The sequence below is a fragment of the Poromitra crassiceps genome (assembly GCF_964638095.1).
Source record: "Poromitra crassiceps genome assembly, chromosome: 20".
NCBI lineage: Eukaryota > Metazoa > Chordata > Actinopteri > Beryciformes > Melamphaidae > Poromitra > Poromitra crassiceps.
Genome location: NC_139637.1, coordinates 23,730,657 through 23,747,511, shown reverse-complemented (window position 1 = coordinate 23,747,511; position 16,855 = coordinate 23,730,657). Strand labels below are relative to the sequence as shown.

Genomic DNA, 16,855 nt, shown 5'->3' with positions numbered 1-16,855 from the left:
GGAATGAAAAGAAATGCAAACGGTGGTGGTGGAAAAGAAGTGTGCTGAAATATAAGAGACTATGTGGTGATGGAAAAATGTTGTGGGGTGTTGTGTTTTGGTACAGGGGGGATATGTGTGTGGGTTGTGCATGTCGCGTGGAAGCGACATTATTGTTGGGTGGGGAGTATGTAGCATTCCAGGTAATCCAGGTATTACCTGTAATGTGATGTGCAATAGAAGTGTCTAGATTGCACCTAGGAACTAATGTGTGTGGGTGTGTTCCTAGGGGGAAGGGGGTATATAGGACCAGCGGCCGGGGGCCGGATGTCAGTCTAGCTATGGAGCGAGCTGAGACGGTTGTTGTGCGTAGAGCTAGCTGTGTGAAGCTAGCTGCTAGGAGCTGATCGAGCCTGTGAATAAAGACCCTGTACCAACTACAACTCTCCGTTCCTTGGCGTATCAGCGATACGCTACAATATATAGCAGAGCACAGGCTGATATTCGGCTCATATTAAATGTTAGTGTTAGGCCGTGTCTCCGACAGACACAGTAACAACGTAAACTATTTCGGTCTTCATGTCTTGTAGTAGTTAGTAGCTAGTTGTTAGGTAGTAGGAAGCATTGGTGTCTGGTCCGGAGCTAGCCTGAGAGGCTAATAAAAGCTACATGTTACAGAGTAAGCTGACTATCAGTAGACTACGTTATTGCACGCGTAGGCCTATCTTTACATTAAGACATTTTATTTAATTTATTTTTATCAGAAGTAGGCTATGTCAGTGTTTCCCCCTGAATAGCTGAGAAAGTGGACACTGTAAATAGTTAGCACTGTGAAGTTGATACAATTCAGGTGGTGGTAATGCAACATTTAAGGATGCCAACCGCCATAAAACACAGAAGAAGAAGCGGTTGAGAACCGTCTATATGCATTAGTCTATATATAATTATGTAAGATGATTCAGCCTTACTTGCGTTTCCAAAGTTGTCCTTGCTTGTGCGCATGTAGGTTAGTTGTAGACTGGATCGGAGCACAAATAAACCTTGATCAGAGGCCTTACGCTAGTCCTCCTGGTCTATTGTCCGGGAAGCGATATTTGTTTCCAATGATGGCGAAGGCGTGATCCACCCCTCTCTGCCTGATTGGCTGATGCATTCGGCCAAGCGGATGTGATTGGATGAACGTTTGACGCTAGGCCAATCAGAGGCAGAGAGGGGCGGGTTCATGCCTTCGCTATCATGGGGAAAAATTATCGTGTTCTTCTTCTTCTTCTTCTGTTTGGTTTTACGGCAGTTGGCATCCAAGATGTTGCATTACCGCCTCCTTCTGGACTAATCCATCCAATGTTTCCCTACTCCATTACAGTCTTGTTAATTATTAGTCCAGTTTCTCTCAAAAACGGACCAGTATAGTCTCTTTCCATCCACTGCTCCCACACATCCCATTTTATACCATGGTCTGGGTGAATACTCGATTCTGATTGGCTGCAAGGTGTCCATTAAAAAGTGATATTGTACAGTGATAATGGACACCTAGCTAAATGGTCTGTTCACCGTTCATATCAATGCGCCATAGTTTCACAGTGTGGTATCAAGAGAGCTGTTTGAGCTCTATACCCCCGTTAAGGGTTAATATGACAATTTTCTAAGTTGAGAAAAAAATGGACTCGGTCAAAGTAAGTATTTAAATCACCCCTGTGTGCTCAGTTTATCAAAAATAACTCTTATTTACAATTTTGATTTTCGTTTCGGAGATTTCCCTCCCCTGACAGAAGCCGGCTCTGAGCCATTATGAGCCACTCTCCGGACAGAGAAAATGGGCGTGAACAGCCGAGGAAAGAGAGAGAGAGAGAGAGAGAGAGAGAGAGAGAGAGAGAGAGAGAGAGAGAGAGAGAGAGAGAGAGAGAGAGAGAGAGAGAGAGAGAGAGAGAGAGAGAGAGAGAGAGAGAGGAGCAGGGAAGCTTGCACTGTGTGTGTCAACAGTGCTGTCCTCCTTTCTCTCTCTCTCCTCTCGCCTCTTCATACGCACATTTTCTCTGTCCCACAGTAAACCCTGGAGAATAATACTCATGTATAGAGTCGTTTCCATGTTGCCAAACACTATTGACAGTTTGAGCCTTCCCGCAGATGGCAAAACAAGCAGTTTTTTTTGGACTCCAACATACTGAAAGCAGATAGTTTTCACTCTGCTCCTGCCTCGCGCCATTTACGTCTTATAAGACCCGCAGACGTTAACGCAATTCCCTGGAATGCGAGTTTAAACGACCCAGTTACATGGCGTTGCATTCTTAGACATTGCCGTTTTATTTTGTATGTTGTTACATAGGCTACAATTGGCCAAATTATTAGTTAGCTTGATTCTAGAATTGTGCCAGGTGTAGAAACTAAGCAGCCATTTTATCCCATGATAGCCTAATCTCGAGGGGACTATTTTGTCTCGCCGGTTCTCAACTCATATTCAAGGTTATGAAAACTAGATTTTGATTGCAAAATGCATGGAAATATAAATGAATGGTCTTGTTTTGTTTCTTTGGCAAGTGACCATGGTATAAGCGGGTTAATGCACTTCGAGGTGTCCATTATCACTTTTTAAGGGACTTCGCGGAGGCAAACCATCCTCGGCTTCGCCTCGGACGGTTCACGCCTCCACGTCGTCCCTTAAAAAGTGATAATGGACACCTCGTCGTGCATTAACCCTTACATATCCTTCACACTGGCCTCTATTCAAGGGCGTAGCTAAACACTAAAAACTCTCTTCTCTCTAATTGAGACTTGCCAACGCTACATGCATACAAGCTGTATGTAGAAAGAGAAACACAATGAAGATATCCAGCTGAAGAACTATATGACATGGTTTCCTGTAGTAGTGAGGTGGCATTGCATATAGGATATAATAAAGGTGATGTACAGATGCACGGACTTGATCTTTTCTTAACTGGAGTTTGGGAAACAGAAAAACCTTGTTCATTTTATTAATACATTGATTTAATCAATACAATAAGCACAACCCTACAGATGGCTTCATAACAATATTAGATCAAATGAAAGTTCATGTGTCACATATTCCATCATGCAAGCACAATGTGCTTGATAGGTAGAATAAAAAATATATTAAAAATAATACAAAACTGTTTAAATACGATTGATGAGCTGTCAAATTAATTGTACATGGGGAGTTAAATAGAAAGAAAATCTGATCTAAAAAGTAAAATATAGGATATAGCCTATATAAATTAGTATGGATATTCATAAATAGGCTATAAAGCTCCAACTCCAGTAACTGAATGATGATGCGCAAAACAACACTTACTTGCGTTTATTTGAAACTTATATTTGCGTTTGAAGGCAGAGACATTCTACTGTGAGTGAGTTTCCTTATTGCAGCATTGCAGCTGGCTTCATCAATGGAGGCCCAGCTCCTCCTCTCTGGAGCTAAAACTCCTCTCCTCTGGAGCTCCAGAGGGGAGCCCAGTACTGCATCGAGCACCACTTGGCAAACTCTACAACCAAATCACAATAAAGTTTAATAGTGAAACTTGATTTTCAATTAAACGTTAGATGAAGACATTATTCAAATATGCTGCCACAGATCATTCATGTAGGCTATAGGCAAAGCTTGTTGTGACTTAAGTTACTTTAGTTAATGCCAGGCTAGAAGTAATACACTGAAGAGGTCGGGTTTAAATTCATTGTGCCTTTAATATGAACTCGCCTTTGTTGATGTCACTGTTCTTGTTTAATTCATGTTAGTAAACTTTTTTTGTGACCACATTTTTATAGTTTTTTTTACATAAACATTTACAAATGATACATACAAATACTAAAGAGACAAAGCAAGAACAAAAAAAGACAGGACCAAGACAAGACACCCTACCCTCCCCCCTTGCCATATCAACAAAAACATTTCTCATCTACATCCATAGGGTATCATTATTCACACACATATATTATAACTCATATCATCGTAACATATCTCCATCATGAAACAGTCTTAAGCCACATCAGAAAAAATAGAGAAAGTAAACCACATCCAACAGTTGCCAACCCCACAGATCTCATGTTAGTAAACCTTAGGGACAAAATATCTTCAATATATGTCAATACAACATGTTCTGTATGGTGGGTCAGAAAAAATGATGGTGATATTAGCTGCATGTTATTCTGTTGTAGTAATCACAAATCAGACAGTTTCACAAGCTCTCCATTTACTTTGTAATGACATTCTTACATTGTTGTTTACATTCTAGCAATGCAATGTCAGAAACAAACATAATTATTCATAATCAGACTGTCACTGAATTTTGATTCATTGATTGCATGTGGTTGGACAGAGAGAAGTTTGTTCTGCCTGCAGACAGTGGAGGGCGCTCTTCAGGTTAGATGCAGCCGTGTTTCTTCAGACTAGATGACTGAGTGAACATTTTCTTACAGCAGTCACACCAGTAGCCCGTTCCAGTGTGAATGCGTTCGTGTGTTGTTAGGTTACTTAAGTGACTGAAACTGCTCCCACATTGGTCACATTTGTAGGGCTTCTCTCCAGTGTGAATACGTTTGTGTGTTTTTAGGTGACCTAACCGACTGAAACTGCTCCCACATTGGTCACAGTGGTAGGGCTTATCTCCAGTGTGAATGCGTTTGTGTGTTTTTAGGCTACCTAACTGACTGAAACTGCTCCCACATTGGTCACAGTGGTAGGGCTTATCTCCAGTGTGAATGCGTTTGTGTGTTTTTAGGCTACCAAACTGATTGAAACTGCTTCCACATTGGTCACAGTGGTAGGGCTTATCTCCAGTGTGAATGCGTTTGTGTGTTTTTAGGCTACCTAACTGACTGAAACTGCTTCCACATTGGTCACAGTGGTAGGGCTTATCTCCAGTGTGAATGCGTTTGTGTGTTTTTAGGTTACCTAACACATTGAAACTTCTTCCACATTGGTCACAGTGGTAGGGCTTATCTCCAGTGTGAATGCGTTTGTGTGTTTCTAGGCTACCTAACTGACTGAAACTGCTTTCACATTGGTCACAGTGGTAGGGCTTCTCTCCAGTGTGAATGCGTTTGGGTCTCTTGTTGGTGTCTCTCTGCTTCTATAAAGGCACAAAGAAAGAATTAGGGCAGGGGGACGTGTGTGTGTGTGTGTGTGTGTGTGTGTGTGTGTGTGTGTGTGTGTGTGTGTGTGTGTGTGTGTGTGTGTGTGTGTGTGTGTGTGTGTGTGTGTGTGTGTGTGTGTGTGTGTGTGTGTGTGTGTGTGTGTGTGTGTGTGTGTGTGTGTGTGCGTGCTGCAACATCAGTGATACAACAGTGATATTTTTCTCACCTCTTCTGAAGAATTCATTTGGACAATGCTCCTCCACTCCTACGCCAGATGTCTGTCCTCCCACCAAGCAGCTCTGTAGATACAGCAGGGGTTAAATTAAATCAGTCATATACAATTTAATTACAAATTGGAGTCTCAAACTCTTTAGGAAATTGTTCAAAATTGATTGGTATGTTGTTTAAAATGTATTAAGATAATCATAGGTTTGCAGTTATACAAATATTACAATCTAAAGGTTGAAGATTTCAGAGTTTTTAAATAGCAGAGGATGATGTCAATGAATAAATTAAGACAGATTCCTATATCAGATCTCTTGGCCATGTGATCTCATCTCATGGCTTTTGCCTCAAAGACATCGATGACTGCCCAGTGCCCACCACCTCAAGCTCAACCTTGGTAAGACAGAGCTTACCGCTCCCGCCTGGGGGCTCAAAAGGCACTCATCCCTTTCACGACTCTTTTCATCCCTGGCACCTCAATGTTGGAACGAGCTCCCACCTTCGGCCAGGACGGCCAAATCACTGCCAATCTTTCGGCAAAGACTAAAAACACACCTTTTCAGGCTCCATCTGGGCCCTTCTTGAACTAACATCTCTCTCTCTCTCAAAAAAAATAAAAAAGTACCACTATAGGACGAATCAGCGTGACGTCACTGCCACACAAAAAAATGCGTAACCCTGCGGCAGTGAACTATATGAGTTGTGCCAAACAAACGTTAATATCTCAAAAGGTATACATCACATCGCTTATATTTTAACATTCTGAGTGAGAGCAGAATTAGCTCAAGAGTTGGATGTATAATATACGCATGTCGTCTTAAGGTTGTGTGAACTGTCGCAGTTTTTAAATTGTAAACACCGTCAGCCGGCTAGAGTCAGACGCTCAAACTCAGGCACGTATTCCTTCAGAAGTGGTCATAGATTGTGTTGCATAGTTGATTTCTCTATTGTTGACAAAAATGTGTTCATGTAAGTCGCTTTGGATAAAAGCGTCTGCCAAATGACGTAATATAATGTTTAGATGTTTAGTTTAGTGTGTGTGTAGGTGTCAATCAATCAATCAATCAATCAATAAATAAATCAAACTTTAAGTGGTCCATAGCACACAGACAGTAGAAAACAATACATAAAACAAGAATAAAAATAGGCAATATCCACAAAGTCACATGGTCATTACATAAAGGCTAGAACACCAATGGTTCCATAAAGTGGAAAAGAGCCTGACTGAGCTTAGTACAGGTTCATCAGCAATGAAATCACACTGTTGGTAGAGTCAGAGAGCTACACATACAGCTGTACATGAGATTAGGCACAACAGCAGAACAGGTGGGCACACCAACACTGACAAACATCTGGCTTGTTGCACTGCTGCATGGTGGCATCTTGAGCAGCAGCCTCATTCCATCATTGTATGCTACAGATCATCTCTGCATACTGCTCTTTCTGCAGCGCCGCCACAAGTGGGCAGTATAGCCTACATGGAGGTACAGAATGCTTTAATAAAGTGCAGTCTTCACAGGTACAGAGCACATACCAAATTTACAAATTAACACATTAGCTTGTGCATACAACATTTGACACTGTCTGTAAATGTCCCTATCATCGGACAGGTCATCAGTTAAATAATGTCCTAAGTATGTTGTCTCCTTACACACTTTAAGGACTGTACCAGACAGAGAGAAGTCAGGAAATGACAATTTACTGTCCTCCCCGCTCTGCTCCTAGCAATCATAATATTACTCTTCTTTGCATTATACTTAATGTCACACGTTGAAAGGGTGTGTTTGTGTGTGTGTGTGTGTGTGTGTGTGTGTGTGTGTGTGTGTGTGTGTGTGTGTGTGTGAAAGAGAGAGAGAACAAAGGGGTTTCTTGAGTTCGATGGACATGAGAGAATGTGTGATCGCGTCTAATAACAGAGAGAGAGAGAGAGCAGGAGAGAGAGGGTTGTGCACACGTTACCAGACTAGACTACATAAACAAAGGAGATCATCATATCGTTCTAAAGTGATTCTAGAGGATCATTCCATATGATCAGTATGCACTAGTCTATATCTAATTCTGTAAGATGATTCAGCCTTACTTGAGTTTCCAAAGTTGTCCTTGCTTGTGCGCATGTAGGTTAGTTGTAGACTGGATCGGAGCACAAATAAACCTTGATCAGAGGCCTAGTCCTCCTGGTCTATTGTCCGGGAAGCGATATTTTTTTCCAATGATGGCGAAGGCATGACCCGCCCCTCTCTGCTTCTGAGTGGCTGACTGCACTCGGCTGATAGCCAAGCGGATGTGATTAGATGAACGTTTGACGCTAGGCCAATCAGAGGCAGAGAGAGGCGGGTCATGCCTTCGCTATCATGGGGAAAAATTATCGTGTTCTTCTTCTTCTGTTTGCCTTTACGGGGGTTGGCATACAAGATGTTGCATTACCGCCTCCTTCTGGACTAATCCATCCAATGTTTCCCTACTTCATTACAGTCTTGTTAATTATTAGTCCAGTTTCTCTCAAAAACGGACCAGTATAGTTTCTTTCCATCCACTGCTCCCACACATCCCATTATATCCTTCACACTGGCCTCTATTCAAGGGCGAAGCTAAACACTAAAAACTCTCTTCCCTCTAATTGAGACTTGCCAACGCAACATGCATACAAGCTGTATGTAGAAAGAGAAACACAATGAAGATATCCAGCTGAAGAACTATATGACATGGTTTCCTGTAGTAGTGAGGTGGCATTGCATATAGGATATAATAAAGGTGATGTACAGATGCACTGACTTGATCTTTTCTTAACTGGAGTTTGGGAAACAGAAAAACCTTGTTTATTTTATTAATAAATTGATACAAAAAGCACAACCCTACAGATGGCTTTGTAACCCAGGTCACAAATGGTGGTTACCATGGAAACATGTAGTCCTGTGTTTTCCTGTGGGCGGAAACATGTAGTTCTGTAAAATGACACCAATATCAGCCAATCAGAGTGGCCGGTGTGAGAGCTCAGTTGATTACCTGCAGCAGGTGCCCTGAATCACTCAGATGAGGGTGGCTGCTGTGGGGAGCAGAGCTGCAGGTTTGTAGAGCTGGTTAACATCTTACAATTCAATCCATAATGTTTGAACATGAAGTGATTGATTGCAATTTACTGAATCTGTAGATGTCCACCGTGCCAATGGTGCCAATATTTGACAGAAACTCTGAAACTGAATTGGTGAGTGATTGTTTTTCATCATGTAACAGCAACTAGCTGCTTTATCCATGAAGTGGTTTTGACCATGTATTTTCATTTATATGATATTATGTATTTCTTTATTTTGTATTGTATTAATGCGAAATAGTTGTGTGATTATACATAGTTCTGAACCCTAGTCCTGGCCTTGTGTGCTTATACAGGCCAGGTTTATTTGACTCTTATCAGATGGCGAGCTAACTCATGGAGGCCCGGAACCTGAATGGAACTCGAACTTGCAACAGCAAACTCATTCCTACCTGGGCGGTAGGATTCCTACAAACCCAAACCCCTCTAATCTCATCTTCCCAATTCACCCACACACACACATTGCCAGCATATCCCAACTCACCCAATGACTTTGACTGACTCTACTTTGAAGGACAATGGACAATTCCCTGGACCCTCTCAACTTCCCTGAGCTGGAAATGGACATATGGACAGTGGTGTAGTGGATAGGTGGTGAATGAACATTAATATCAGTTTTGGTTGTTTTGTTTGTTTATTGTTGCTTTAGATTATCCGACAGATGTGTGGTGTATTGAGAGGAATTATTTGCAGTATATGGATACTTACCTAGTCATCAATACTTACCTATGTTGGATCCAGAATAGAGGTGCATCATCGCAATTGATTCTTGACCCTTTTGACCTAACCTTAAAGGTACGATCTGTAGAGTAAATTGGGTTAAGTCCCTGACTATTGAATAATCGAGTGGATATCCTTATAAATGTGAATTGTGTTTCTAATGCAATCTCTTGGCCATAATCTGTTATGTTTGTTTATTTCTTTATGTTTATAATTATATGGTGCCTTTTCTTCAAATACATCACCGCCTCCTGAGTCTTCCTTTATTGTCATCAGTGTAATATTGCTCCTCCTTACTCCTACCTTGAATCTTCTGATTAATCTTTTCCAATATTATAATTTCTACACATAAATACAGTAACAGTATGCTACAGCTTCATAACAATATTAGATCAAATGAAAGTTCAGGTGTCACATATTCCATCATACAAGCACAATGTGCTTGATAAGTAGAATGAAAAAATATATTAAAAATTATATAAAACTGTTTAAATACGATGGATGAGCTGTCACATTAGTTGTACAGGGGAGAGTAAATAGAAAGTAAATCTGATCTAGAAAGTAAAATATAGGCTATATAGAAATTAGTATGGATATTCACGTGTACTCACAGAATCTGGATGATGTATACAGTATTCCTAATGAGTAATAAATAGGCTATAAAGCTCCAACTCCAGTAACTGAATGATGATGCGCAAAACAACAGTTACTTGCGTTTATTTGAAACACTTATATTTGCGTTTTATTTTGAAGGCAGAGACATTCTACTGTGAGTTTCCTTATTGCAGCATTGCAGCTGGCTTCATCAGCTCCACCTCTCTGGAGCTAAAACTCCTCTCCTCTGAGCTTCAGGGGGGAGGAGCCCAGTACTGCATCGAGCAACGCTTGGCAAACTCTACAACCAAATCGCAATCAAGTTTAATAGTGAAACTTGATTTTCAATTAAATGTTAGATGAAGACATTATTCAAATGTGCTGCCACAGATCATTCATGTAGGCTATAGGCAATGCTTGTTGTGACTTAAGTTATTTTAGTTATTGCCAGGCTAGAAGTAATACACTGAAGAGATGGGGTTTAAATTCATTGTGCCTTTAATATGAACTCGCCTTTGTTGATGTCACTGTTCTTGTTTCATTCATGTTAGTACACTTTTTTGCGACCACATTTTTATAGTCTTTTTTTAACATAAACATTTACAAATGATACATACAAATACTAAAGAGAGACAAAACAAGAACAAAAAAAGACAGGACCAAGACAAGACACCCTACCCTCCCCCCTTGCCATATCAACAAAAACATTTCTCATCTACAACCATAGGGTATCATTATTTACACATATATTATAACTCATATCATCGTAACATATCTCCATCATGAAACATTCTTAAGCCACATCAGAAAAAGTAGAGAAAGTAAACCACATCCAACAGTTGCCAACCCCACAGATCTCATGTTAGTAAACCTTAGGGACAATATATCTTCAATATATGTCAATACAAAATATGACGCTCTGTATGGTGGGTCAGAAAAAATAATGGTGATATTAGCTGCATGTTATTCTGCTGTAGTAATCACAAATCAGACAGTTTCACAAGCTCTCCATTTACTTTGTAATGACATTCTTACATTGTTGTTTACATTCTAGCAATGCAATGTCAGAAACAAACATAATTATTCATAATCAGACTGTCACTGAATTTTGATTCATTGATTACATGTGTGGTTGGACAGAGAGAAGTTTGTTCCGCCTGCAGACAGTGGAGGGCGCTCTTCAGGTTAGATGCAGCGGTGTTTCTTCAGACTAGATGACCAAGTGAACATTTTCTTACAGCAGTCACACCAGTAGCCCGTTCCAGTGTGAATGCGTTCGTGTGTTGTTAGGTGACTGGACTGACTGAACCTGCTCCCACATTGGTCACAGTGGTAGGGCTTATCTCCAGTGTGAATGCGTTTGTGTCTTTTTAGGTGACCTAACTCACTGAAACTGCTTCCACAATGGTCACAGTGGTAGGGCTTATCTCCAGTGTGAATGCGTTTGTGTCTTTTTAGGTGACATAACTCACTGAAACTGCTCCCACATTGGTCACAGTGGTACGGCTTATCTCCAGTGTGAATGCGTTTGTGTATTTTTAGGTGACCTAACTGACTGAAACTGCTTCCACATTGGTCACATTTGTAGGGCTTATCTCCAGTGTGAATGCGTTTGTGTATTTTTAGGCTACCTAACTGACTGAAACTGCTTCCACATTGGTCACATTTGTAGGGCTTCTCTCCAGTGTGAATGCGTTTGTGTGTTTTTAGGCTACCTAACACACTGAAACTGCTTCCACATTGGTCACAGTGGTAGGGCTTATCTCCAGTGTGAATGCGTTTGTGTGTTTTTAGGCTACCTAACTGACTGAAACTGCTTCCACATTGGTCACAGTGGTAGGGCTTATCTCCAGTGTGAATGCGTTTGTGTCTTTTTAGGTGACCTAACACACTGAAACTGCTTCCACATTGGTCACAGTGGTAGGGCTTCTCTCCAGTGTGAATGCGTTTGTGTGTTTTTAGGCTACCTAACTCACTGAAACTGCTTCCACATTGGTCACAGTGGTAGGGCTTCTCTCCAGTGTGAATGTGCTTGGGTCTCTTGTTGGTGTCTCTCTGTTTCTATAAAGACACAAAGAAAGATTTAGGGCAGGGGGACTGTGTGTGTGTGTGTGTCAGACAATTGTCCAAGTCCCTCTGATCCGAGTCCCAAGCGAGTCTCAAGTAAATTGGTCCCGAGTCTCAAGCAAGTCCCAAGTCTTTCCTTTTGTCAGCAAGTCAAGTCAAGTCAAGTCACAATGTTATTTCAAGTCAAGACTCGAGTCGAGTCACAGGTTATGTCAAGTAGAGTCACAGGTTAGAAAAAATGACAAGGCAGAGATTATTTAGGCTGCAGACGTGCGCGTTCACGTTAATACGTGCTTGTTGCCAAGCAACACACTTCTCTCAGACGAGCTCGAGACAGCTGACAGACAGCTCCAACTCAGCTCAAACTTATAGAGTTGTATTCAAAGCATAGAAACGTTCTCACAGCTCAATTTAACAGCGCCAACACAAGCAGTTTGATCACAAGTGCAATCAGTACTGAATGCGATGGCAGACTGCGCACTGCAGGCAGTTGACGAAGTCAGGAAGAAATTGAAAGATCTTCCGACGCATCAGATTAAAACCCGACGACGAGCGGAGGTCCTGCGCCCAAAACGTCTATATTTACAGCACATATCGATCGATATTTTTGGAGAAGATTCCGGCCGCATCACGCGCAGATCAAGATGAGACAGCTGTCAGTGAGTAGCTACGCATTTGGGTGTAACTTTTACGCCTGCTCCATACACAGACGCAGCGCATACAGGGTGCACTAGTCATAAAATTAAGTTAGTCGTAACTTTGAGTTCTACATCGGACGTAGCGTGTAAACCTAGGCGTACGCCCAGCTGGTGCACTCGGCTGATCTTGTCACAAGTCCGAGTCGAGTTTTGAGTCATTTTCTTCCAAGTCCGAGTCGAGTTTCAAGTATTTACCTTCCAAGTCCGAGTCGAGTCGGAAGTCGTCAAATTTGCGACTCGAGTCGACTCGAGTCCGAGTCCCTATGACTCGAGTCCAATTGTCTGGTGTGTGTGTGTGTGCTGCAACATCAGTGATACATCAGTGATATTTTTCTCACCTCTTCTGAAGAATTCATTTGGACAATGCTCCTCCCCTCCTACGCCAGATGTCTGTCCTCCCACCAAGCAGCTCTGTAGATACAGCAGGGGTTAAATTTCAGTCATATACAATTTAATTACGAATTGGAGTCTCAAACTCTTTACGAAATTGTTCAAAATTGAATGGTATGTTGCTTAAAATATATTGAGATAATCATAGGTTTGCAGGTCTACAAATATTACAATCTAAAAGGTTGAAGATTTGTGAGTTTTTAAATAGCAGAGGATGATTTCAATGAATAAATTAAGACAAATTCCTATATCAGATCTCTTGGTCATGTGATCTCATCTCATGGCTTTTGCCTCAAAGACATCGATGACTGGATGTCTGACCACCACCTCAAGCTCAACCTTGGTAAGACAGAACTACTCTTCCTCCCAGGGAAAGACTGCCCTCTCACAGACCTCTCCATCTCCATTGACAATACCACTGTACTGTGCTTCCCTCCCAAACAGCTAAGAACCTTGGGGTGATCCTTGACAACCAGCTGTCTTGCTCGGCCTACATTGCTGCAACAGCACGCTCCTGTAGGGCCTTGTACAACATCCTCAAAATCTGTCCGTATCTCACCAGGGAAGCGACACAACTCCTGGTCCAGTCACTTATCATCTCCTGCCTGGACTACTGCAACGTGCTTCTGGCCGGCCTACCTGCCTCTGACATCCGACCGCTTCAGCTCATTCAGAACGCTGCAGCCCGTCTGGTTTTCAACCAACCTAAATTCTCTCATGTCACTCCCCTCTTCCAGGACCTTCACTGGTTTCCCATCTCGGCACACATCCAATTCAAGACACTGGTTCTGGCCTCCAGGGCAGTACACCAGACAGCCCCTCTGTACCTACAATCTATGGTCATGGTCATGATATCAGCGTAGTCTACGTACCAGGCCGAGATATGTTACTTGCAGATACACTGAGTCGGGCATATTTGCCAGAGAGCACTAAAGGGGGCACAGAGGCAGAGATGGAGACTGTAAACATGATTAGCTATCTGCCTATCTCTACTGAGAGGCTACAGGCAATATAGTTAGCTACAAGAGAGGACACAAAATGACAGAGACTGAAAGAGTTGATTTTGACAGGGTGGCCACAGAATAAAAATGACATTCCGACAGACATTCAGCACTACCACTCATTCCAGGTAGAATTACGTTTCCAGGATGGCATAGTGTTCAAGGGAGAGAGAGCAGTGATACCAGATGCGCTCAGAGCGGATATCACTCATCGTGTCCACTCCTCTCATCTTGGGGTAGAAGGATGTCTCAGGAGAGCGAGGGAATGTGTATATTGGCAAGAGATGAATGACTACATCAAAACATTCATCAGCAAATGTGACATATGCAGGGCAGTAGATCCTAAGCAACAGAGAGAGACACTACACCCACATGACATGGCAGACAGAGCCTGGGCCATGGTGGGTGCAGATTTGTTCACTTTTCATAACAAAGACTACTTAATAACTGGAGACTACTACTCTAACTTTTGGGAGATAGATGATCTACCAGACACTAAGAGTACCACAGTAATCAGACAGCTAAAGGCCCACTTTTCACTACAGGGGATACCAGATGTTGTCATTTCAGATAACGGGCCGCAATTGATGTCACAAGAGTTCCAACGCTTCAGCAAAATGTGGGAATTGGAACACAGGACATCTTCCCCAGGATATTATGCACAGAGCAATGGGAAAGCTGAATCGGCAGTGAAAACAGCCAAACGTCTTATGCTGAAAGCTGCGACTGCGGGACAGGATCCATACTTGGCTATGCTGGACGAGCGCAATACACCAAGCCAAGGTCTCGATACAAGCCCAGCTCAGAGACTTCTGTGTAGGAGAACAAGGACCCTTCTTCCTACCAAAGACACTCTGTTGCAGCCAGAAATAACAAACAACGAACAAGGACTGATGGACAATAGACGGAGACAGGAAAAATACTACAATCGCAGGGTCTAGTGAGAGAGCAACATGCTGTCACTACTACCAGGTCGGGTCGTCAGGTTGTCAGGCCTAGATACTTGAATGACTTTACTCAGTAGTCGGGGTATAGTTACAGGACTCTGGCTAAGACTCTGGGTGGAATGCAATATTAAGGATGGGTCTCGTCCTGGAGAAAAAAAAAGAGAAATGGAATGTAATGATATGCACATTTTGTGTTGATACAAAGTTGATTTTTGTTGTTGAAATACAATGTTATGGTTATGTCTCATGGTATTGATAAAGTAGGGACACAGTACTACAGAGAGGATAATATGATTTATTTTTGGAAGAATTATAGTGAGATTTATATCCTTAACAAAGTGGAAAGTACAAGTTTTGTTTATTAATTAAATGCTGAAAATCTGATTTTTGATAAGGATAATATTGGGTCACTGAGATTAAGTGATATGTTGACATTGTTCAGAGTAAGGGACTTAACTCAAAATTAAAAAAGAAAAGACGTAACAATAGGATTGTTAGTTCCTAGTGCATGTTGTTCGGGGGAACAATAACAGTGTGACACCAGTCGGATACTGATGAGTACAGCAGCTAGGCTAAGACCAGCTAGACTAGAGCAAACGTTATGTTTATGTTATATATGTCTGATACAATAAACGTTTTAAAGTAAGCAAGAGTCAATGCTTTAACCGTCCATTCTGTAGGGTCATTGATACAAGACGGAACAGAATGAAACAACAATAACCACCGTCACAACCCACCTGAATATCCGATTTACTTCCTGTATACATAGCTGAGCACAGGCTGATATTCGGCTCATATTAAATGTTAGTGTTAGGCCGTGTCTCTGACAGACACAGTAACAACGTAGCCTATTTCGGTCTTCATGTCTTGTAGTAGTTAGTAGTTGTTAGGTAGTAGGAAGCATTGGTGTCTGATCCGGAGCTAGCCTGAGAGGCTAATAAAAGCTACATGTTACAGAGTAAGCTGACTATCAGTAGGCTACGTTATTGCACGCATAGGCCTATCTTTACATTAAAACATTTTATTTCATTTATTTTTATTAGAAGTAGGCTATGTCAGTGTTTCCCCCTGAATAGCTGAGAAAGTGGACACTGTAAATAGTTAGCACTGTGAAGCTGATACAATTCAGGTGTACTGCAACATTTAAGGATGCCAACCGCCATAAAACACAAGACGCGGTTGAAAACAGTCTATATGCACTAGTCTATATCTAATTCTGTAAGATGATTCGGCCTTACTTGCGTTTCCAAATGTGTCCTTAATTGTGCGCATGTAGGTTAGTCGTAGACTGGATCGGAGCACAAATAAACCTTGATCAGAGGCCTAGTCCTCCTGCATGGTCTATCGTCCGGGAAGCGATATTTGTTTCCAATGATGGCGTAGGCGTGATCCGCCCCTCTCTGCCTCTGATTGGCTGACTGCACTCGGCCAAGCGGATTTGATTGGATGAACGTTTGACGCTAGGCCAATCAGAGGCAGAGAGGGGCGGGTCATGCCTTTGCTATCATGGGGAAAAAGTATCGGGTTCTTCTTCTTCTGTTTGCTTTTACGGGGGTTGGCATCCAAGATGTTGCATTACCGCCTCCTTCTGGACTAATCCATCCAATGTTTCCCTACTCCATTACAGTCTTGTTCATTATTAGTCCAGTTTCTTTCAAAAACGGACCAGTATAGTTTATTTCCATCCACTGCTCCCACACATCCCATTATATCCTTCACACTGGCCTCTATTCAAGGGCGTAGCTAAACACTAAAAACTCTCTTCCCTCTAATTGAGACTTGCCAACGCTACATGCATACAAGCTGTATGTAGAAAGAGAAACACAATGAAGATATCCAGCTGAAGAACTATATGACATGGTTTCCTGTAGTAGTGAGGTGGCATTGCAGATAGGATAATAAAGGTGATGTACAGATGCACTGACTTGATCGAGTTTGGGAAACAGAAAAACCTTGTTTATTTTATTAATAAATTGATTTAATTAATACTGTAGCGTTCCAGGTAATCCAGGTAACCTGTAATGTGATGTGCAATAGAGGTGTCTAGATTGCACCTAGGAA

General features: G+C 41.9%; 1 long non-coding RNA gene across 1 annotated transcript; it reads right to left on the bottom strand.

The window, feature by feature from the left end:
- Positions 1-4,904: 4,904 nt before the first annotated feature.
- LOC310794567 lies at positions 4,905-16,126 on the bottom strand. Its single transcript, XR_014553570.1, has 3 exons — positions 16,033-16,126; positions 5,291-5,363; positions 4,905-5,060 (listed from the first exon to the last, which is right to left on the bottom strand). It is a non-coding gene; the product is annotated as an uncharacterized lncRNA (long non-coding RNA).
- Between the last annotated feature and the right edge of the window lie 729 nt (positions 16,127-16,855).